The 22,005-nt window shown below is 43.0% G+C and overlaps 1 protein-coding gene across 5 annotated transcripts in view; it reads left to right on the forward strand.

Moving 5' to 3' along the window:
* LOC118111356 (synaptotagmin-2) overlaps window positions 1-22,005 on the forward strand; it is a 56,982-nt gene that overhangs the window by 9,498 nt on the left and 25,479 nt on the right. For 3 of the 5 annotated variants that reach the window (XM_035159869.2, XM_035159868.2, XM_035159873.2), the window contains exon 3: window positions 14,211-14,278. The exons of 1 other annotated variant lie outside the window; for it this stretch is intronic. The gene's annotated coding sequence lies outside the window, so the exon portion shown is untranslated. Of the gene's footprint in view, window positions 1-14,210; window positions 14,279-20,313; window positions 20,558-22,005 lie in introns of those variants that run through there. One more of the 5 variants, XM_035159872.2, reaches the window with a different exon arrangement.

Genomic DNA, 22,005 nt, shown 5'->3' on the forward strand with positions numbered 1-22,005 from the left:
TTATTTTTGCAATCTTCATTCGCATCTGGAGAGTTCTCCTCAATGATCACTCCAAGCCTCATGATACAGAGATCTGCATTGGACATCGTGTGCTGGTTAAATAAGGATGCTCTGTGAGTGTTAGCACGGCTGTGTTAATAGCCAAAAGCTCGCATGAGAGTGGTTGTATAATATCCCAGAGCTCAGGAGGAGAATTAGGTAAACAAAAGGAGAGGGGTCATCAAGAAGCCACTGTATTAGCCTTGTGTCCTGCTCTTTGCTGGAGGGGACTGTGCACTAATTGGAAGCATTAGTGAATCATGACGGTCGGAGAGTCTAATTTTCTTCCCCATGTTACTTTAGTGAGTCGGCTACAGGAATTCTTTCCATTTTGCTCTATATGCATTACTGAAACAGCCGATACTGTTTTTAGACCTCGCTGTCACAGTGATTAATGAAATGCAGTTGGCCAAACAGGAAACACGCAAACCTTTGTGTAACTCGGGGATCCTTTGTCTGCCGTCATCTCTGAAAAGGCCAAAGCAGTGTTCACCCTTATTATCTGCTGTCACTGGTCTTCAGGAATTTTCTTTCTTCTACTTCTCTTATGCCTCACACTCATTGTACTGTATGTGTCCGTCATACCTGACTTTTCAACAGACAACACTGGACACACACACAACTGGAGCCAGTGGTCTAAACATGGCAGTGTTCATGACAGGAAACCAGCACTTTGTTGAATAAATACGCTTTAATTTCTAAATTACACCAGATTATTGGTTTGCCTATTTGTTGACCAAAACCTACTATATCAACGTCTTTTTACAAATGAGAGATGAAGATGCTTGGGGTATTTCAGAAATAGTGTGACAACATCAACAGTATCTACATGGTAAGGTGCTAACTAGCTTTTAAAAAACATTGCTGGATATTCAATATATTTATATAGAAGAATATCAGGGGATATATCTTACTCCCTAAAGCTTGTTATCGCCATCACCCCTAAAATCCAGTTGTGGTCGTGCTCTCATCTAAAACCTACAAACTCTTTTCTGATTTACTCAGCAAATTACAATGAAACAAACAGTTTGTATATCTCATATTTAATAGTCGTGGAGACAGAAACTAGTAAACAACACCATCCAGAAAGTACATCATCATTTCCTTCACCAAATAACTAAATGCACCAAAGTAAGCTACACCAACCTATCCGCCCATTCCACAAAATGATTCTCTATGTGTTTCTGTGAGTCATCTGCAGATCCATATCTTTGCAGAGCCTCTGTGGCTTTTGAACTGACGGACCTGCAGCATTCTAGCCTGTATTTTTCCCTCATGGAGCCCTGTGAGTGTGCATCCCCACGTATTGTCTGCTGTTATGTAAACCTGACTGCTGTAGAGAGTCTGTCAATGCAGTTCCGGGTCCCATTTATCTAGGACATGGCTGGTTTGTGCCCCCTCATCGTGCATCAAAGGGGCTGTGAAAGCCCGTTTGATGTGTTCCCCCCCTCTCTCATAGACCTTCTCACAAAACTTGACACATTCGGCAATAATTCAGTTCGATGTCCCGCCTGGAGAAGTAGACCGGCGGTGCAGGGGCAGAGGACTCACCCACTTCGACTGCATGGATCAGCTCCGGTTTGACCGTGTGTTCCAGCCAACACAACTGGCTCTGTAGGTGGGTGGGAATCATGAACTTGTCATGGCACCAGCGACTCTTACTGGTCAGTTAAGTGTAGTAGTAGGATCTACACACATTGCATCATGTGTCATGGAGGAGGCAACGACAGAGGTGTCGGGATTTTTAATCGGCCATTCCAAACTCGGGAGAAGAAGACGAGGAAATAAAGATTAACAAAACAACAAACCCCCAAGATCCCACACTGCTTCACCACGTCATCAATAGGTCTTTTGTTATTGTTTTGATTGAGAGACCCCTAGAGGTCAAAGTTACATATTGTACGTTTAACGAAGCAGAAATGCATTTTCCAGTGATCATGGTATTGATAGTTGATTGATAGTTGATTGATAGTTGATGAATTGCATCGATAGCAATTGCGATCAAGGGTTATTTTGCATCTTCTCTCAAATCTATGCTACCTGACATTAGTAATTTGATTTAATTGTTTTGATATTTATTTGTTCATATATGGGAGAATGTCAGAGTAGTATACTGACACAACCCTTGAGATATGAGTTGGAGAATGTTGTTATATATAAAATAAAAACTCTTACACGCAAATTAGCACAACCAGAAAGGGTGCGACTTCTCAGCTGGGCTCTATCTCAGCTGACAAGCTTGCCTTCTGACGCCACGTCGGCCGGGTTTCCCCCGGTGCATCAGCTCAGTGAGAAATGAGTTGGACTTATTGCTGATTGTGTTGCTCTCAGCGTGAAAGCAGAATGGACGTGCACCATTACAGAGTGATTCATACATACATTGAAATTTAAATTTTTCTCCTTATCTCGTCGCCGGCACGCGGCTGAAAAAAGTTAGGGAATCTCTTTACAAACGTTCGCTTCGTTTTTGCAGCCTCACCATTTTCAGATTCAGAAGAAATTAATCCAAATTGGAAAGTTAAGCTTCAATAGAGGTTAAACAAACTGAGCGTTATGTGTTGGCGCACATTTTTAAACAGCTTGTGCTGCCTGTTAAGCTGCCACTGCTTGTGGGGGTTTTTACACCTTATGTTGGGGGCAATTAGTACATGCAAAACCGAGCCCCTGATTTCTGTAGCATTGCTCTGTTTCAGGGATTTTTTTATTAAATTACAAATTAAAAATGCTGTTTGTTTTTTGGTTCCCTTTTGGATTTAGACACAGGATCAGACAGTCATGGAAAACACAGAGAAAACAACTCTGTGAGGTTAAAACCAAACATAGATGATATACATGTATCCGTGCTGGGTGTAATGATGCAATGTGTTTGCAGTGGTGCTGCTGTGAGGTACAGTGCTGTTTTATATTGTTCTTATTGACAATGACATAAGTATTTGGTCTGAGCAACTGAATAATAACAAATTATCAGTTCAGTTTTAATAAAGAAGGGAATTGCAAGTCAATTAGATTCAAACAATTGGACACTTGTGTCGTGTGCACCCGTCACATCTTTGTTTAGTCATTTAAATTTGTATTTATAAGATGTATGATTCATATGAGGGTGGTTTTGCTTCAGGTAACGTTTCACTGCAGGGAGACAGTGTGGAGAAATGGAGCACTCACACAGTGACACTGGGAGATGTGAACACAACAACTAATTAGACTGGTCATTCTTTGACTGAGTGAATGACAAAACACCATATTGAGTGTGACGCACAGAATAACTGGTAATTAACAGCATAATGAGAATTCACAGTGACTTGGTTCCTGTCAAATATCTGCAGTGGGGGACAAAATGCAGTTTTCCTCTGGTGATTATATGTTTCTTGATTTTTACACACAATACAGTAAGTGGTGGTTTTCTGTTGGATCAAGGCAGTAGCTCTTACTTACTATAAAGACAGATAATCAAACCTACCAAACAAAAACATGAACCAAAAGAAGCTGAGTTTGATTTGAAATATTCAGTTTCTAACACATTATTTTCACTTCTGCTATAAAATGGTTGCCAGATGTTTCAATCAGATATCATTGGAGATTTCTATTGTTTATTTGTCCAGAAATAGTCAGTAACACTGTTAGTCTGCAAAAAGAATCCATGGCTTTATCAGCGACTAGTCAGATGTCAGACCTGCCTGCCCTTAGCCCTAAAAACGAAGGCGATGCATTATTGAGAGTCTGACAACGGGACATTTTGTCTCTGGTGGAAGTTCAGCTTTGAAAAGCCGACCAGGGTGAAGGAGCAAAAGACGAGAGTGAGAACCATCCCAACATCCCCCTCATGTGGAAGTTCAATTTTTAATGAGGACATTTTTTAAGACTCTTTTTCACAGTAGCATCCTTTAGCCCAGGTGAGGCTCACAAGATGGAGACAGAAATATCACACAGCTGGTGCGAGCTGCCGTGTGAGATTTCTGCACCTTGTGATATTTGTCTCTCACTTACGGTTCATAAAAATGTGACACGGGCTCATATGGACCGAAACACATTGAACCTGCACTTTGTTCTCCCTGATTCGCAATGGAAATCAACCCAGACTCAAGGATCAATGTTTCTCTGCACTCCCCTGCACACCGCAACTGACGCTGCTGACAAGCACCAGATGGTGTGCTATACAGTGATTTACTGCTGCATAGCCGGGGGTGCAGTACTTTTTGCGAGCCTCTCTCCTCCTGAATAATTCACACAATACTGTCAGTTGGCTGTGTAGGATTTCACATGTTGTCAATTGAGTGGAAAGATTTGGCGACTGTTATGCGTTTCTTCAAGGGTTCCTGGGTTTTAATTGTTGGGGCGTTATCGCACATCTGTCGGGTGCAGTCAGAGGTAGAGATGATTGTTGTTTTTATGGTAAAATCCTGATTTAATGCATTGTAGCAGTCGTACGGCTCCCTATAAACCTATGATTGTTTAGCTGCGATAAAAAGGAGAGACAAAGGAGGGATTTAACTTTTGGAGTGACATTGAAAATCACTTCAAAGTTGATATAATTGTCGACATGGTCATACCTCAGTTATCTGTCGTAGTGAAGACATCAGATGTGTTAGAGCTGTTGTTTTGTTCCTGGTTCTCAAGGAGCAGCTACACGATTGGGGCGCTGCAGTGGCTGCAGTTTCTGAAGTGACATTCAATAGCCCACCTTTTCAAATTGTTTTGCTTCCCTTGTTAGCTGTGCAATTTCATGGGCTCATACCAAAGACCCAGGGTAAAGAGTTTGGCTCTTTTGGAGAATTCATCAAGCGTTCGGTCCAAGAACAAAGGCAAAGCGCAGTAAAGTTTTCCGGCCAAGCCCCGACACTGTTTGTGTTTTCTAGCCAGCAGCTGGCTCTCACTTCCATGTGAGCTGGTTCCACTGCAGCAGCGGATTTACTTCATTTTGTGAAGCAAACCAAAGTCTAACTAGATTCAAGACTTAATTATCATTATGCAACACAAGATTGTACTAGAAAATTACAGATGGTATAAACGAATGAATATGTTGATCAGGTCGTCGACATTAAAATATGTTTGTGGTGGAGTGTGGAGGATGAATTCATTAGTTTCACAGCCAGAGAAAAGAAACTGCTCTGAGGTCTGATGGTGCAGCAGCAGATTCGTCTGTGTCCTCTGCGCCGAGTTGTGTCAGAAAGCGTTTTTTCATCTTTTCCCAATTTATTTGGCATCAATTTGGTGATTCAGTCACTATAGAGTCAAAAATATAATGATGTTGAACACGCTTAACATTACGCCCACTAAATATCTGCATGTTAGCATTGTCATTGTGAATAAGTTAGCATGCTGATGTTAGTATTTAGCTGAATTCAGCCTCAGGGAGCCACGTTCATGGCTGTAGACCTTGTCTCTTGTTCGTTGTTGCCTTGGGAACAAAACCTTCTTTATGAGGAGTTGCTGTTTGTGGTAATGCAAGTAGTATTCCCTCTCACCAGGTGATACATCAGGTGATACACCTGGCAGGGCTGTAATTAAAATGTTGACCTGATAACAAGCTGTTCTGTGAAACCGGAGCTCAGCTGGGCTCACATCCTGTATATCTAGTAAACAACCTTCAGTAGGACTGGTTAAGAGGTCAACGGTCCATATATAGATTTACGTTGATATTGATTTAGCCGACCCTTGAGAAAATGATCTTTTAATTGTCTTATTCTGTTAACTGCTCGTGTTGCACTGAATGCTTCACCTGGTTTTAAACAATCAAGAAACAGTGTTATAAAGAGTTTTTGGGGTTCAAATGAATCACTTTCACCTTGAAGATTAATTAAATATCAGGTCTATACACAACAAAGTGAAATAAGATGTTGGTATTGCACAAAAAATGTTTGGCTATTTTCAAAAACTCAAATGTTATCTATGGTCACCCGATGGGTCCTTTAAGTTCACAGCAGCTTCTTGCCCCAAACTGATAAGTTCACAATTAACGCAGTGTTTCTAACAGCCATCGATTGGTCTTGTCTTCTCTTTACCTTCTTCCATTGATTGTGTGATGCCGCTCTCAGATTACGAGGCAATGTGAGGGCAAGTGATAATATGGTTCTGTCTGGGCTGCAGGAACCTCCCGAATGCACGTCCTCCCGTCTCTCTGAGGCTGTTTGTGAAAGTCAAACATTTCTTCAGAAATACTTCATAGATGCACACATTAATTCATACAAAATGAGTATCAGCTCCTATACATTTGTTTTGAATAATTTAACAGAAGCTCATCTTTCAGCCGAGAGCATCTCTTTTGGTTTGATAACCACGAGACATCTGTGCAGCCTGAAAAAGGAGCACGCGCTCTTCAAAAGAGCAATATTGTGTAAACACCTCTGCAGAAAACAGCTGGGGACAAAATTATATCTGTGAGAAAACTCTGATGCTGCTATAATTAAGTTTGTGTGGACGTTGCTTTTAATAGAATAAATAATATAGGAGAAACACACCATTGAGAGTTCTCGTTTTAATCAGAGATGGGCGTGTTCAAGTGCATGTCTACCTTTCGCTCCTCTTCCCTGTGCTGCTATGTTTCAAAGGTCACTACCTAATTTAGTTTTTAATGAGTGCTTAATTGAAAGAAAACTCTCCGTCTGCTTTACAGATGATCTCAGTTAAATATCGCAATGTTCTTAGGTCAAATCTTCCTCAGCTCGAGACGGTGACTTCGTGAATACACCAGAGATGTGCCGAAAGGTAATGGCATTCATTTTAAGATGTAACACTACTTCCGGATAAGTCGTCAGAGGAGGGCGAGAACGTTATCAGCTGTCGGAGCAGCAGCATTCCTCACCCACGGAGGAGCTGCAGATTAAAGGGAGGCACCTTTAAAGGCTTTAAATGAGAGATCGTCGTGTCGTCATTAAGCACCATTAAAGCCCTAATATTTGCACTTAAATTCAGCATATCATCGCTCAGCTGTGTGCATAGGGAGTCGTTCCTTGTAGATGTATTGTTTGTTGTCACACAGGACAGATTGGTCTGTTTTTCATTGACTTTACTGTTTATTCTGTTTATTGGATGGTTTAAATGTTATTACAGTATAAAAGATATCATCTTTACAAAATAGCATCTGTTTTGTTGCTATAAGCAGCAACTGACACAGATTTAAGCAACAACACCATGATTACAACAGGACCAGTTTTACTGCATCGACTAATGACACAGTGGTTTTTAAGATTTGGGCCTGTAGCTGTAATGGAGTTACAGTTGCAGCTCATCTATCATTTGTCCTGTGGCACCGTTGACGTCATTACTGGGAGCAAAAAGAAGAACATCCACGCTCCTCTGACGGGTTTATAACTTCTGCCGTTTCATAACAAAACTGCACTTTTAAATCTCGGCCTTCTCGGAAGTAAGAATCATAAAATGTATCCGGATGTGTAACACGGAGATGAATTGTTGTGTTGGGTTTGAGCAGAAATGTGCCACTGATTGTTCCTCCAGCCACAGACAGACCTTGGTGGGTAATATGGTTTATTATGTTGAGAGGCCCTGTCCAAAAGAGAAAATGCTGCTTTCAGAGCACATTACCGAAACCTATTTGACATTTATAAGAGTTTGTTGGTCCCCTGGGGAATTTGTTGTTCTCCCTGCACCACACTCCTCTCAGGGAGAATGTAATTCAGAGACACTGAGGTCTGAGGAAACTTTTGTGTCCGTCTATTCGCTTTTACATTCGTCCCTGCACACAGATTGTCCTCATCCATAATGGCCCACTAATCACCTGCATTAGGGAAATAACCTCAGACAACGCATCGCACAGTTACATGTGTCGACATATCTTTGAATTGTAACCAATGTTAATGCTCAAAAGAATAAAGTAAATTGATCCATTTCATCATTTCCTTAATGGTATTTAATCTCTCCTTCTGTCTAGTGTGGTTTGCAGTGTTATATTTCACTCACCGGGCAGGCGAGGAGGGAAGCAATTAATATGGAACGCTGCGCTGTTTCGTCTCCGCCGTTGACCATTTCTGCGCGACTCGATGATGAATTACCTCATTTCTGCACATAAACACAGGTCTCGTCTCCCAGTGCAGCAGGTAGCCGGCGAGAGTGGCCACTCCGCACCAGGATTTATGGACAGTAGCTTTGTGAAATATGGCATTTGCCTCAAATAAGTGAGCAAAGATCATCGTTTTCCCCCAAAAAGCTGTGAAGAAAAACATTGTGCAAAAAACCAAATCTTTCTTGCTGGTGTTTATGCTGTGTCGTGAGGCTGATGGGCCAATACGTCTTAACTGCTGCCAAGCAGGACATTGAACCCTGCTGGACTTCCATTATAAGAGTGGATTTACCAGCTAGTGAGAGAGAATGATTCTCTGCAGAGGAAACGATTTTGCTTTGCTTGAGATCATCTCTCTGTGTGTGTGTGTGTGTGTGTGTGTGTGTGTGTGTGTGTGTGTGTGTGTGTGTGTGTGTGTGTGTGTGTGTGTGTGTGTGTGTGTGTGTGTGTGTGTGTGTGTGTATATATGGTGTTCACCTGAACTATGAAGTCGTACAGTCCTCCCTTAAAATCCTCTGGGAAACACTGTGCCACTGACGTCAGGTTTTTGTTGGTCAAAAGCACATTCAATGCCCCAACAATGGACCTCATTATAAGACCAATACGCCCATGGGAGCTCGTATGAGAGTGCATTTGCTGTTCAAACAATGTGGCCTCTGGACGAGAAAATGATGACTGCATCAGTGTGAAACTGGGAAAGACACTTGCTTCATGGTTGGTACCAGGAAACAAGTTTTTAATGTTGCTGTTTAGTAGCTAACTCTAAAAACTGAAGTATTCATGTTTTTTCTGAGTTGTTCAAATGAAAGCTAATCACACCTAGCACGTCTGCTAACGCCCTGTCACGACAAACAATCTCCTGGATCCACCCATGTGTTCTTCCTTGAGTCACTCCCAACCCCTCCAGAAGATTTCAGGATAAGGCAATAAGAAAGTAGTTAAATATCCGTTTCTCACTAATTCCTAGAATAATAAAGTACTCATGGAATCACCGTACACGACTGATGACTTCCAGTTTGTTCCAGAATCAAATGATGCTGTTTGATGGGCAACGACGACTGTTCCTCTCTCTGTATCGGAGCAGGGCCAAAATGTCATCGGTTGCCTGGTTCTGCTGACTGTAAAAGACTCCCGCAGTCAGCAATCTGTCATGTAAGCAACTACCCATCATGCTCTTCTCCTCTCACACTCTGAGAAGCTGTGTGGAATAATAGTAAAAGCCCACGGCGTTCTGCACCTCCATTTTTTAACTCAGACAAATGGTGTGATGCACTCACTGATGAAAACTTTGCACACAGACTCATCTGAATGTCATTTGAAGGACATAAATATGTTCTCATTCATATGCTATGAAATATGCGGGTCGTCCACAAATTGGAAGATCTGTGGTTCAATCCCCAGCTCCTATGGAAATATGAAGTCCTTGAACCCCAAACTGTGCCGTGTGTGTGCGTACGGGCGTGCGAACTCAATGAATGTGTGTGAAGGGCAGAACTGTACTGTGAGGCACTTTGTTAAGCCCTCACCTACCTGAGCACTGAGATATTACACATAGCTGAGCTTTGAGAGGAGCCTCTTTATAAATCTCTAAATCTACCTCGCTGTGTTATGACCCAGCTTGTTGGGGGAAAGAGAAGTAACATAAAACCAGCTTGTTTAGTTTGCTCATATAAATAACATTTATTCACAAGCTTTCACAGCGTTTTATGACGTTGAAGTCACCCCCCCGCCTGTCAAACCCTCTTTATGCAGCCATCTCAGATCAATCAGGCTTTTGTGGGTGTGTGCATGCATGCGTTCGTTCATCTGTGGGTGTGTTTGTGTAGAACGTGTGAGTTGTGTGTCGTCAGTTCTTTAGCGTGTTCGCCTTCCTTCTGGCTCCACGTTAAACCCCTGCATTGCAGCACTGCCAGTGGGATCTCAGCAGGCACGGCCCTTTTTTTTTTTCTTCCTCTAACCCTCCATCCTCACAATAGAGGGATTAAATTTGGGCCAGATTCCTCCTGCGTGGAAAGCTCCTCGCTCACACATGCACATCTTCCAGTGTTCATACGCCACGCTCCAGAGAGCGGAGGGCAGCTGAGAGCTCCCAAAAGTCTCCTGTAGGCTCCCTCTGCCCCACACGAATCCTCCAACCCCCCGTCTGAGTGGGAGCAACAGTCGTGGAGAGCCACGTGTCTTGGAGACAGACACAGACAGAGAACGAGAGAGAGGAGGAGAGGAAGAGAAAACATGGAATCCTCTGGGGTTTTGCCAATTCAACTGCTGTCTGAGAAGCTGCACAGTAATTTTGTTAAAGAATGAAACGACTGTAGTTTTGGTGCCGAGTGACTTTTGTGTGGACTACACGTTGCCCTTCATCAAACAGAGATCGTTTGGGGAATAAGAGGCAACACAAATCAGAGAATGGTCTTTCTCCCGGACAGCAGTGTGATTTTCTTTCGAAACAGTTTGGGAACATTAGAGGAAAGCTTCACTTCAAGTCTCTCGTCGAATCAATGAGACAAACTCACAGTCAAGTAGAGAGTCAATAAAAACAGACGGATGGAACAGTGCTGCAGAATTTTTCATTTCACTTAAAATGCTGGAAAACACGTTAGATGGATTTTGTAAGGTAGCCGATGCCGGCTTGAAACAGGCCCATCAATAACCGAGCATGTACGTGTTAGATGCTGGACGTGTCTGACACACAGTGCTGCCGAGATTTTCTTGCTCAGGACACAACCAAAGGTCGAGTAAGGTCACCAGAGCATTGTCTGTGTCGGGGCCGATTCAGTAGGGAGGGCATTGTCTATGGTGAGACATGCTAATGCGCTGTGCTAGCTGAATATAACTGTTCACCGCCATAATCAACCTCTCCACCATTTTGATGGATCTGTGCCCATTACGCTCTCTTGGCTCCCACACATTTAGGGTTCAGGCCTGTGATGCTGATTAACTGTTGCAGTGTTTGTATAGGATTTCTGTAGTGTAACTAAAACCTTATTACCCCAGGTTGTGTTTTTGTTTGTTCGTTAACTAGATTACGTAAAAACTACTGGACGTATAACCACAAAACCTGGTTGGAGGATGAGATATGGGTCCGGAAATAACCCAATAAATTTTGGTTTAAATCTGGATCAGGGGGTTGAAACTTTCTTCACTTTCTTTAACATTACGAAAACATTGCGTTTTTCAACTTCATGGATCTCAATGAAAAAACCTGTTCAGGGGACTAATATTTCCGAGTGTGTGCATTTTGTTGCCGATCCAAATAAAAACCAGGATTTTAATGAATGTCAATGTGGTTTCGTAAGAGGCCGGTTTGCCTCGGCAGCAGAATGAGCTCTGCTTAGTGACATTCTTGTTTAATCTTGCCTTTACTGTGAAAAATATTCGAAATGTGAAAAGAATTCTTCCACCTGCAGTAACACCTTCAACCTGACCTTAGGTGATTTCAGCTCATCAGTGTTCATTTTGATTTGACTCCACCGGCAGCACGGTTCACCGATGCTGACTTGTAATGGAAATCAAAGAACAGAGTCTTCATTAAATCCTCTTTCATTTTTTCCTTGTGCACTGTTTGGTCCCTCGGGGACATAAATAGGTGTGAGAAAGATCCAATTATGTTCCCCAAGAGGCAATTCCCCTTTAACGTGATTGTATCTGAGAATCTGCAAATCAGGGCCCGTCGCCGCTGTCAGCTCGCCCATTTATGATCTTTGAAGATTTTTCTTTTGGAGTGAGATTTGACCTTGTGTTTGTCCTCATGGAATAACATTTAGTTCTGCTTTGAGATTATGTGAGCAGACACGATCTTTCACATTAGGGTTTGAGGTCGCACATCAGGGTTGATTGAGTGCGTTTGTTTCCCGTCCTTGTCGTTTGACCTTTTCTATCTGAAACAAAGAAATGCACACTGTGGGGAGCGCTGCATCGTGAAGCAGTGCTGGAGCTCCTCTCCTCCCTGTCACCGCGACCCCTCAGCTCGCTGCAAACAACTCACTTTGACACTTTCATGGTGTCTCTATGAGGACTGCAGGTATTTCACTGTGCAGGGACAGACAGGGTTCCTCAGTCTATTCTCCTCGGTGAACCATGAAATTATTCTGCGGTGTGGAGATTTTTCCTCTGCCATTGTGTTGTCTAGAAATATAGACAGTGATTCCTCAAAGTGCTTTAACGATGTTTGTTCTTGGCATAAATGTTACGGTGCCAGCAGGCTGCATTGACCCTGGGGTGTTACTGATTTAAAAAAGCTATAGAAACGGAAAATCAACTCTTTGAGTATGTTTGGCGGAAAAATAAATCCGTGTATTATACAGAAGAAAGGCTGTTCTGGTGACGGCAGATTTAAATTGTGACAATTGTATTCCTTCACTGAAGTGCAGAAATTGAAGTTGGTTATCTCTCCCTGTGGATGTCGCTCATGATACAATTACAATAAAGCAATTAAGTCCAGTGAGTCATGAAATTGATTGTTTTGCCAAAATAGGAGGAGGAAATTAGGCCACACATAGAATATTCTCAAAGGTCCGTCGCAGAGCATGGATTGAATTTGACTGATCGTAAAAAGTCCTTTAATTCAGTCATCGGCAGATTGTTCCTGGAAATGTTTTACGTTGTTAGGAAGTGACGGAGATCTGATCGTTGTACCTTAAAGGAACAGGTTGACATTCGGGGAAACAGTGTTGGATGAGAAGACTCTGATGTCTTTACTCTAAATATCAATCCACAGCAAAGCAGACTGTTACTTTAGTTTAGCACAAAGATTGGAAGCACACAGGGAATCGATTCCTAGCTCTGCCCAGAAGTAACAAAAACCACATCAGGAGATTTTGCTGAACTTTCTTACTTCTACACATCTGACCAATTACTCAGCCGCCCCTTAGTTCTGATGTAGGGAAGGTAAAGGAGGAAGGAGGAATTGTGATATTGATTTAAAGTCATACAGCCCAGCACTAATATATATCATAGCTAAGCCTGACTGGTTTGGTTTTCTTATAAATTAGTAAGTAAAGTAGAAGGACACCCAGTTCCATTCTGCTTAAATTCAATCAAGCTGCACCAAACTGAACACACTCGCAGATATCAGTTCTCTAAATGTGCCAGATTTTTTTCAATCGAGATGAAATATTCCCTGGAAAAACTGTGAAAATGAAAATAAAGTGTCCTATCTTGCAATGTTAAGGAAAGTGATGAAAAACTAGTTCTTTCTTGGCCCATGTCCCATCTTTCCAACAAGTTTCGTGAAGATCTGCTCGATAGTTTTGATGTAATTCTGCAGGAAACTCAAGCAAACCAGCCGACAGGGGTGAAAACATAACCTCCTTGCTAATGAAAGGACTTTTATAAATCTTTATTGTGGTGATTTTGTTGTTCTGAAATTCTGTGTTGCTGTTAATTAGTTTTTCTTTCCCATCGGTGAAAACTTCTCTCAATATACTAAATTATTTACAAATGGCTCATAAATTAATCTTTAGAACTCAAAGCTCACTTGACTCTGGTTTCTTTTCCGCGGTGGTTTAGAAATCTGTCTCAGGTATTGAATATTGATTCACACCTATTTTCCCAAGCGACACTCATGAGGCTGCCACTCGGGTAGTGACAATGATTAATTCAATAACTGGTGAGGCCATCGTGTGCACTGGATGGCTGCCAGCCATAATTCGTTCATCCTGCAGCCTTGCGGATCAAAGCAGTTGGCTTCAGGCATATATCAGCTTGTTATTGTGAGAGGGAGACAGCTATCAATATTCCTCCGCCTGGCTCAAAAAGATTTTCACTGTAACACAGATCTTAATTGTACAAAGTTTCCTTTTTGTTTTTATCCACGTTTTAATAGTTTTAATTCGGGGAAATGCTAATCACACGAGATGTTTGTGGAGTTTGATTTAAAGCCGTGGATTATCTTTGAATGAAACGCACGCACCAGTTTAACAACTTTCAAATCAAACGCTCTTTAACATAATCGAATCAGATTGAGCTTCAGACAAAGTTTGAAATCAGCTTTAAATTTTTATCAATTTTCCATCTTGGTTTTTTTAATTGAAGCAGTGATGAAGATACACAACTCCAAGAGATTAAGATACAGATGAGTGAAAGAGTGAAAGAGTGAAAGAGTGAAAGAGTGAAAAGGCCTCTCTGAGTTCACGTTATGTCCCTTTCTCTCCTTCAGGATTCCAGACTGACGACGTTCTCACTGTGATTGCCTCCAGCCACTGTTCAAGGATCGAGAGTTTGGCTGTAAGTATGTTTTCGAGGCTCTGAGCCGTAACTGTGAACTTAAAGGCTGCGAGACAGAGAGAGAGAGAGGGAGGAGGAGGAGGAGGAGGAGGAGGAGGGGGATATTCTTCACTTCATCAGAGCGGTCCAGCGTCATCGCAGCGACCTTCCTTTTTAGAAGGAGACAGATCACTGCACAATGTTACATGCCTCCGTCCTCTGCTGCTCCCCTCTCAGAAACATCACCCAGTCCTCGTCGTTTCAGGAATCCGGCTCGCCTCGGCTCCCTCACTGTCCACTGACGGCACGGCACAGATGGCAGTCTGTCCATGGCTGGATGCTCTCTCAGACCGTCCCATAATCTTTCTGATGAGCTGCAGGCTAAAGACACTTAATTGACCTGAAAGGAAAAGCCGATACGTTCATTCTTAAAGATTTGATTTGTTATTTATTGCTCGTCAAATTATTTCAGAGCACGTGATGAAATGAAAACCAGTGCAGCAGTACAGTAGAAGCAAACAGATCTGGGCACTTGTGTAATCACATGTTTTGGACTCCACTAGATGTCAGCATGAAGCATAGTGCGCTGGGTTTTCCCCACTCCCCCCATCTGTTCTTAGAAAAGCTTTGCATGTGCCAGGGAGGAGGGAGCCCACTGCAGTGTGTAGGGAGCAGGGAAGGCGTGGTGAAGACGAAGGTGCAGCCCACTGTGAGCAAGCATGATTTACTGTACGATCGGCTCTTTGTGCGCCGGTCTCCCGCCTGCCCCTCCACACTCCAGCACTCAGCTGATTAATCAGAGTCATTTCCATGAGTGATGGAAGCTTCAGTACCTTGAGGGGGAGAAAGCTAATAAACCCCAGCGGACAACAGCCACGCCTGGGAAGGACGGTTACTGGCTGCTGCTTTCTGTACCGGCTCTGCTCATACGGCCATCTGCCATTATTCAGCCCTCCCTGCCCTGTGTCAGCCCTCACTGTTATTAACATTGATCAGCTCAATACATACTGAATGGAAATTCAAACCCCAGGGACGAGTGGTGCACGATTAGTCGTTGGAATATGCAGCGCTGTCGGAGGTTGAAGCTTTTACTAAATGTAAAGTGATTTACATATATAAACTATATACGCATATATAGAAAAAAGCAGCAGAATAAATGAAGGTTCAGGCTCATACCTACGGATGAAGAAGACAGAAAATAGTCCATAAAAGAGTCTGGCCCATCGAGATGATAAATAAGAACTATAAAACAAAGATGTTCTTATTGGACCTTTTTAAATCAACATGAACAGATTTTCAGGTTTGAGAAACTCCCTGTAAACGGACTTATTATTGTTATTATTAGTTCATATTGCAAACATGTCAGCCAATCTTATGTATATGTATTTTTGTCCACCCGGCCTGATATTCACTCTCCTTCCAGCTCTGTCTTGATCTCTTCCCCTCTGTGTTCGCTGGCTGACTGCTAACATCGTCTGTCCTCTGTCTGCTGCTGGGTAGATAGAGTACAGTGGGATTTAAGGGTTTTTAGAACTTTATTTTCCTGAACACGGCTGAACGGGACACTATAACTGGTGAGAGGGAAAGAAAACAGTAGAAAAATGTCTTGAGGAAACATGGAATCTAGCGATAAGTTCATTATTATGCGCAACACCTTTCACCAACTGATACTTTGATGCCCAATATGAAAACATCTACTTATATCTGCTCAATTGTTTGTTACTGGAAAAAGTTTGAGTGCAGTTAGATATAGAGTTGATGGTCATGAGAGAATTTTTTTATTATTATTTACATAATTTGACACAACACTCTATTCTGAGTTAAACTTGCGTACTTAAAAATGATAAACAATTAAAAAAAATTAAATAAATAAATATTGAGAAATTTATTTACACACAATAGTTTTTTAGAATTATTTTCACGATTCATTATCTTATTTTCTTGCTTGATTAATGAATTGTTCTACAAAACATGAAAATGAATTTTAGAACCGAAGCTCTTCCAACAAACCATATTCCAATTATTCTACAATTTATTGAAAACCAATTCTGACACAAGGGAACCATCAAATGTTATCATATGGGACCATTCGCCAATCAAATTCTCATATAATTTATTTGACTTAAATTTGTATAAACCATATAGATAGATTCTTTAAAAATGTGGCCTTCCTCCATGCTAAAATGATTAATTTTAGATTTGCTTCTCGTGAGGCTAACTGAACTTTTAACTACAAATTTGCCGCTGACTCTAAATTGGAATTTTCACCGGCCGCATCTTTTCAATCTTCGGTTGCAGCAACACAATTTGAAGCAGATTGCAGCAGTTGGGAGTCACGGTCGCAGCAGAGAGGTTTTCCCTCTCACTCCGACACAAAATGAGACAACAAACCCAAAGTCCTGCACTGCTGCACATCCTCACATCTGCAGCAGCACGTTGGACAGATATAGACCCAGATCTAATCCCTCGGCACTGTGCGTTTGCCACACGTTCGTGACGGCAGCAGCCACTGGAGAGATGTGTGGAGCAGCAGCCAATGCTTTACATGCTTCATGTTTGAGGCCATCGCAGGAATCTCTTGATTAGAAAAAAGAAACACTAGATGCTGTTTTATGTTTGTGCACACGTCTTGTATCTTTCGTCTGTTTGTGTGTAAGTTTTCTGAACTGCAGTGTGTATTTTTTCTCTTCGTCATCCCTCCTACTCTCCTCTTTATCCTCTCTTCCTGCTGAGGTTCTGCTGAACATCACTACTGTCTCAGAAGTCGTCGCTGTTAACGGCGGCTATGTCACTTTAATCATTGCACAGAGGAACACATGGCGGCGCATGTGATTTTAGCAGAGGAAGCTGTGTAAGGGAATGCATTCTAATGGCTTCCTGTAGTCATTGACTGAGCGGCTTTAATACGCAGCTGTGAGCTCCATGCAGTTTGTTTCCACGACACACCCGCCTTATTAAATATGTATTCTAAGATGCTCTGAATCTCTCCGGAGACTTGGCCTGTTTAGTTCAAAGTGAGGTCTGATGGAGTTTATTCTTTCCTTACTTCTTACTCAATGAATTTACGCCGATGATAACTTGATGAAGAGTGTGTTTGTGTGTGTGTGTGTGTGTGTGTGCAGCATCAGTCAGCAGTGCGTACATCGAGAGCCTTCACGCCGTGGCTCACGTCTCACGGGACGGGCGCTACTGTTGCTCAACATGGGTTTACCCAGCATGCCATGAATCTTGGTTGGATCAATATCCTGTTCCCATGCAGGCAGTGAATCAGTTCCTGTGTCTCAGGGCACTGGGCTGTAAGATATCTCTCACACTGTGGAGCCGGGTGCACACAGGAACACAGGGTAGACCATCTCCCATAGATTCAATAGAGAGGCCTAAATGTCATAACACGTCGATGAAGGGGGAATTGAAAAACATGCGGTGTATGTAGGTTAAACTGCAGTGGAGGGCTGCCATTTTATTTTCACCCTACACAAAAAAACAACAACATGGAGGCAGCTGCAGGAAGCGGCTTTGATGATGTTCAAGGTGATGTTTCTGTATTTTCACTGAATGTCAACGAATCCTGTGAAAAGACAGAATCCAACAATGAATGGATCCTGATAAAAACCAAAGCCTTTGCTGAGCTTGTTCCTCTGTGTCACACGTCAGTGAGCCACACCGGTGCACCTTCTGTTACATGTTCTTCTTTGGGATGAACGTGGAAACTGCAGTTTTATTCAAATGTATATTTTTCAATCCCACACGCATTGTCCTGCAGCTGACAATACTCAACCTGCACCCACCCCAACAAAAATGCTATTTCCTCCTTCCTCCCTCCCTTAAATTATATTTTTTATTATCTACAATCTACATAACTCCCAGTTTTAATTAAACTACTTTGCCGTTTTAAAGCCCCTACAAGGAGTTTTTTAACTGGTTATGAAACAGTCTCATTTTAATAATACTGCCTCTTTATGACCTACAACAGAAAATGAGACAATCAGGGAGGTAATTGGCTTTTTCTATTAACTACTGTCAATATCTGTGATCAGATCGGATTACCTGCGAAGTCAGACCCCAACGATTTTACGCCAGTCAGGCCGGAAAAGCATATGTTTACCTTCCCGCCGGCATGGGGTTCAGTTTCAACAATTCTTTAATCCCCTGGAGATCTTACGTAGCCCAGAGACCACCGGCATGACCATCCCAAACAAAATAGGTGGCAGAGGGAGAGGAAACAGAAGCGGGGGAAGCGAGCCGGGCTACGCGCCATCGGCTAAAGGCTAACCCGTACAGACTAGAGCTCCAGAGTCTGTTCCTCGCCAACGCCAGGACTCTTACAAACAAGATGGATGAGGTCAGAATGAGAATTACGCCTCATCATCACAGAGGGGGTCCACAGTCTCAAACTATGGAAACACTGTGTTTGGGAAGTCTTGATGTCGTGAGATGGATCAACACAGTGTCGGCCTTTTCATGAGATTTGTTAGATTACAAGAAATACAGAAGAACACCATACATCATTTAACTGCCCTGCAAACCCCAGGTGAAGATAAAAGTAGATGTACGATGCCGTGCTTGTGTCATTTCTCTTCATGTGAGTGTTACTGCCCCTCGCTGTGATTATGGAATCCCTTCTAATTCAAAAGCATCATCAGCGTGACTCTCTGGACCTTGTGCTGAGAAATGTTTTTAGGCAAAGATGGGGAACAAATTAAATTCCTCCCCTCACTTGTATGTTTAGAAATGACCCCCCCGGCTCACTCTCTCTCTCTCCCCATCTCCCCTTCTCACTCTCCATCTTTACTGATTGAGACTTTATTGATTTCTGGTTCAAGAGCTCATTGCTGCCCAATAAGGAGAGTGATTCACTTAGGGGGACGATGATAATTCTCCGTGACACGCTGTCTTACCCGCAGGGCTCCAAGCTGTCTGGTTCAGCGTTGGTGTAAAAACGAAAGAGTGTGTCACCTAATGTCATTAACCAGGCAGATTTACACAGTAATATGCAATAAGGGGGGGAAACAGCAGTGTGAGCCAAGGGGTCTTAGGCCATTGCTGACCATTTAGGAGTATTTAGTATGATTTTTATATTCTGTTAAGCATCTTTGATGATTTTTAATCATAGGATCATACTCAAAACCCTTTTTATTAAAGGGATAGTTCACCCAAAAATGAAAATTTACTCATTATCTACTCACCACTATGCCCATGGAGGTTGTGGGTGAAGTGTTTGACTCAACAAAACACTTTTGGAGTTTCAGGGGTAAACAGCATTGCAACCAAATCCAATACAACACCAATGGAGCACTATGGAGGTATTTTCAGTTAATTTTTTCTGTTATTCCTTTTTTTCGTTTGAACAATCGCTCGCCATTTACGTCAATTGATGTTTTTCATTCTTGGGTGAACTATCCCTTTAAGCTCTAGGAGCTCATATACAGCAGTGTGTAAAACCCTATACACATACTGTATATGCACCATATAATATGCAAATATTTGCGTCGTTCCTCAGAGTATTATAATCTTCCTTGATGACAGTGGCAGTGATGCGAGTGCAAAGACGTAATTCAGATAAAGAGGATGGAGAGAGAGAGTCAGCAGCAGGCTCCATGCTGCGGTAAGCACACATGCTCCCTCTTGTGCTCGTCCTATTATCTCGAGGTCTCATCTACAGTGTGTCATTTTTTTTTTTTCTTCTTCTCACTTATTTACATCCACTCTGCAGCCTTGTGAGCTGAGGAACAAACCCGAGCTGTGCGGAGTCCCCGGGCGACAGCGCTGCGAGAGGGAGGGTGTGGGTGCCGGTCGCACACAAGAGCATATGGATGCTTTTGGGTTGCCCTCGTGTGTTTGACCGGGGCACAGATTGCTGCATACGGCGCCTTGTGAGCAGCATCGCAAATCAGCCGGGGCCGAGCGGTCGAGCGCCGGACGGAAGATGGAAGAGAGAGCGAAGGGGAAGGGAGAGGGGGATGGAAAGGAGGGGAGGGGGATCCTTTCAGTGGAAGGGACAGAAATAGTGGAGACAGGGAGAGGAGGAGGGGATTGAGAGAGAAAAAGAGGTGGGGGTAGTCACAGAGAGAACGAGAGAGCGTGTGTGTACGTGTGTATGTGTGTGTGTGTGTGTGTCTGTGTGGGAGATCAAGTAGTGCTGCAGTGGAAACAGTGTGAAGAGGACTGCAGCTCCTGGTGCTGATGGGAGAGCGGTTGAGGGACGTTATTCAGGCAGTGTAACCTTAACCCTAAAGTGCCTCTTTGGTGAATGGGTTAGGCTGTTGTGGACAACAGGATTACGGATTTACAGAAGTACCGGTAAGGGTGTGTTTCAACTCTGCTCTCAGCAATCGCTTCAGCACTTCCTTTACAAGGACTTCAGAATACAGTTGTCTTTTTTTAAATGCTGCATCTGGCTTGTTGTTGGTGTTACCTGAATGTACTGTCGGTGCTGTGTAAATGCGAGTTTTCTCTATGCATGTGCTCCGAACTTTACTAATTCGCAAGCTTCGCAAAAAAGGAAATACCGAGCATCCTCTGGGTCCTGATCTGCCCCGGCGTCCAGCTGAGGACCTCGTCTTCTCGCGGTGTGTGTGCAATCTATTACGCTCCCACATCAGGGAGGGTTGGGTGGCTTTTTAGCAAGGGGGACTGCAGCCCTGTATCTAGATTATTCTCATTGATCATGCCTCATTTAGCTTGCCTGGTGGGTGTAGTACATCTTTCTTTCCTGGAGAGTGTCCAGAAGGCTGCCTCGCTGACAGATGCTCTGCTTACCCCTTTAGCTACAGCAACATCTCTCACAACCTCATGTGAGCGCGGGGGGAAACGGCCATGTGGAGACGAAGGAATGACACCGAAACACTTCAGCTCTACTGTATTATATCGCACGATGTAAAAACAGACACAAGGCACGGTGCAGTTTATCCTTAGAGACCAAACAGGCAGACAGGAGAGGAGGCTGACAGTAGTGCTGAGGAGTGGAGAGAGTAGAGGGGTGGGGGGTTTGTAAAGTGCTGCAGGATGCTCTTTTTTCCCCCGTGCTGCCTCTCATGGGACATATAGCACAGGCAGCACTGAGGTAACACTACCAAGGACAAACCCTATCCTGGGCTGCTTGTACCTATTACTGCCTAATGCTGACTGCTGCAGTCCTGCATCAGGCCTGTCAACTGACTTTTCACGAAACAAGATTTAATTCCAATTCATTAGAACAAACTAACTATAAATAGCAGCGGCATTATTTCTGAAGTGCTTCGTAGAGATGTGAGAATTTTCACCCCCTGATTCTGAAACGATTCAGTACATTATGCACAAAAGAGATTTGTTTGCTTCTCCTGTCTTTATGCAGCTTTGTGTCCTGAAGTCACATCTTGAAATATAAACCAGGTTTCTTCTTTCCCCAGAGCCTCAGTCTCGGTGCTGTTGTAATTATCAGAGGCAGTCGATGGCTCGTATTGGGAGAGGTAATGTGATCGCTCAGGTTTTAGATGTGTAGTAAACAGTGTGGAGGATGTGAGGAATCATCTGAGCTGTATATAAGCCGGATGTATACTGTAGCAGCATGCATGTTTACTTCTCCAACATCCAGTGAGTGCAGGAGACTTATTTGATACTGAGCATGCTCTGAAGCTCCTTTTTTGTCGGCTTCTAAAACATTCAGACAGGCTCATTAAGTCTGTACCTCAGGCTGCCACTCCCAGTGGCTCTCACACTGAGAAATACTCTCCTGGTTTCTCATATTTAACCAGAAAAATGAGAGGAAG

Source organism: Hippoglossus stenolepis, chromosome 6, assembly GCF_022539355.2.
Source record: "Hippoglossus stenolepis isolate QCI-W04-F060 chromosome 6, HSTE1.2, whole genome shotgun sequence".
Lineage (NCBI taxonomy): Eukaryota > Metazoa > Chordata > Actinopteri > Pleuronectiformes > Pleuronectidae > Hippoglossus > Hippoglossus stenolepis.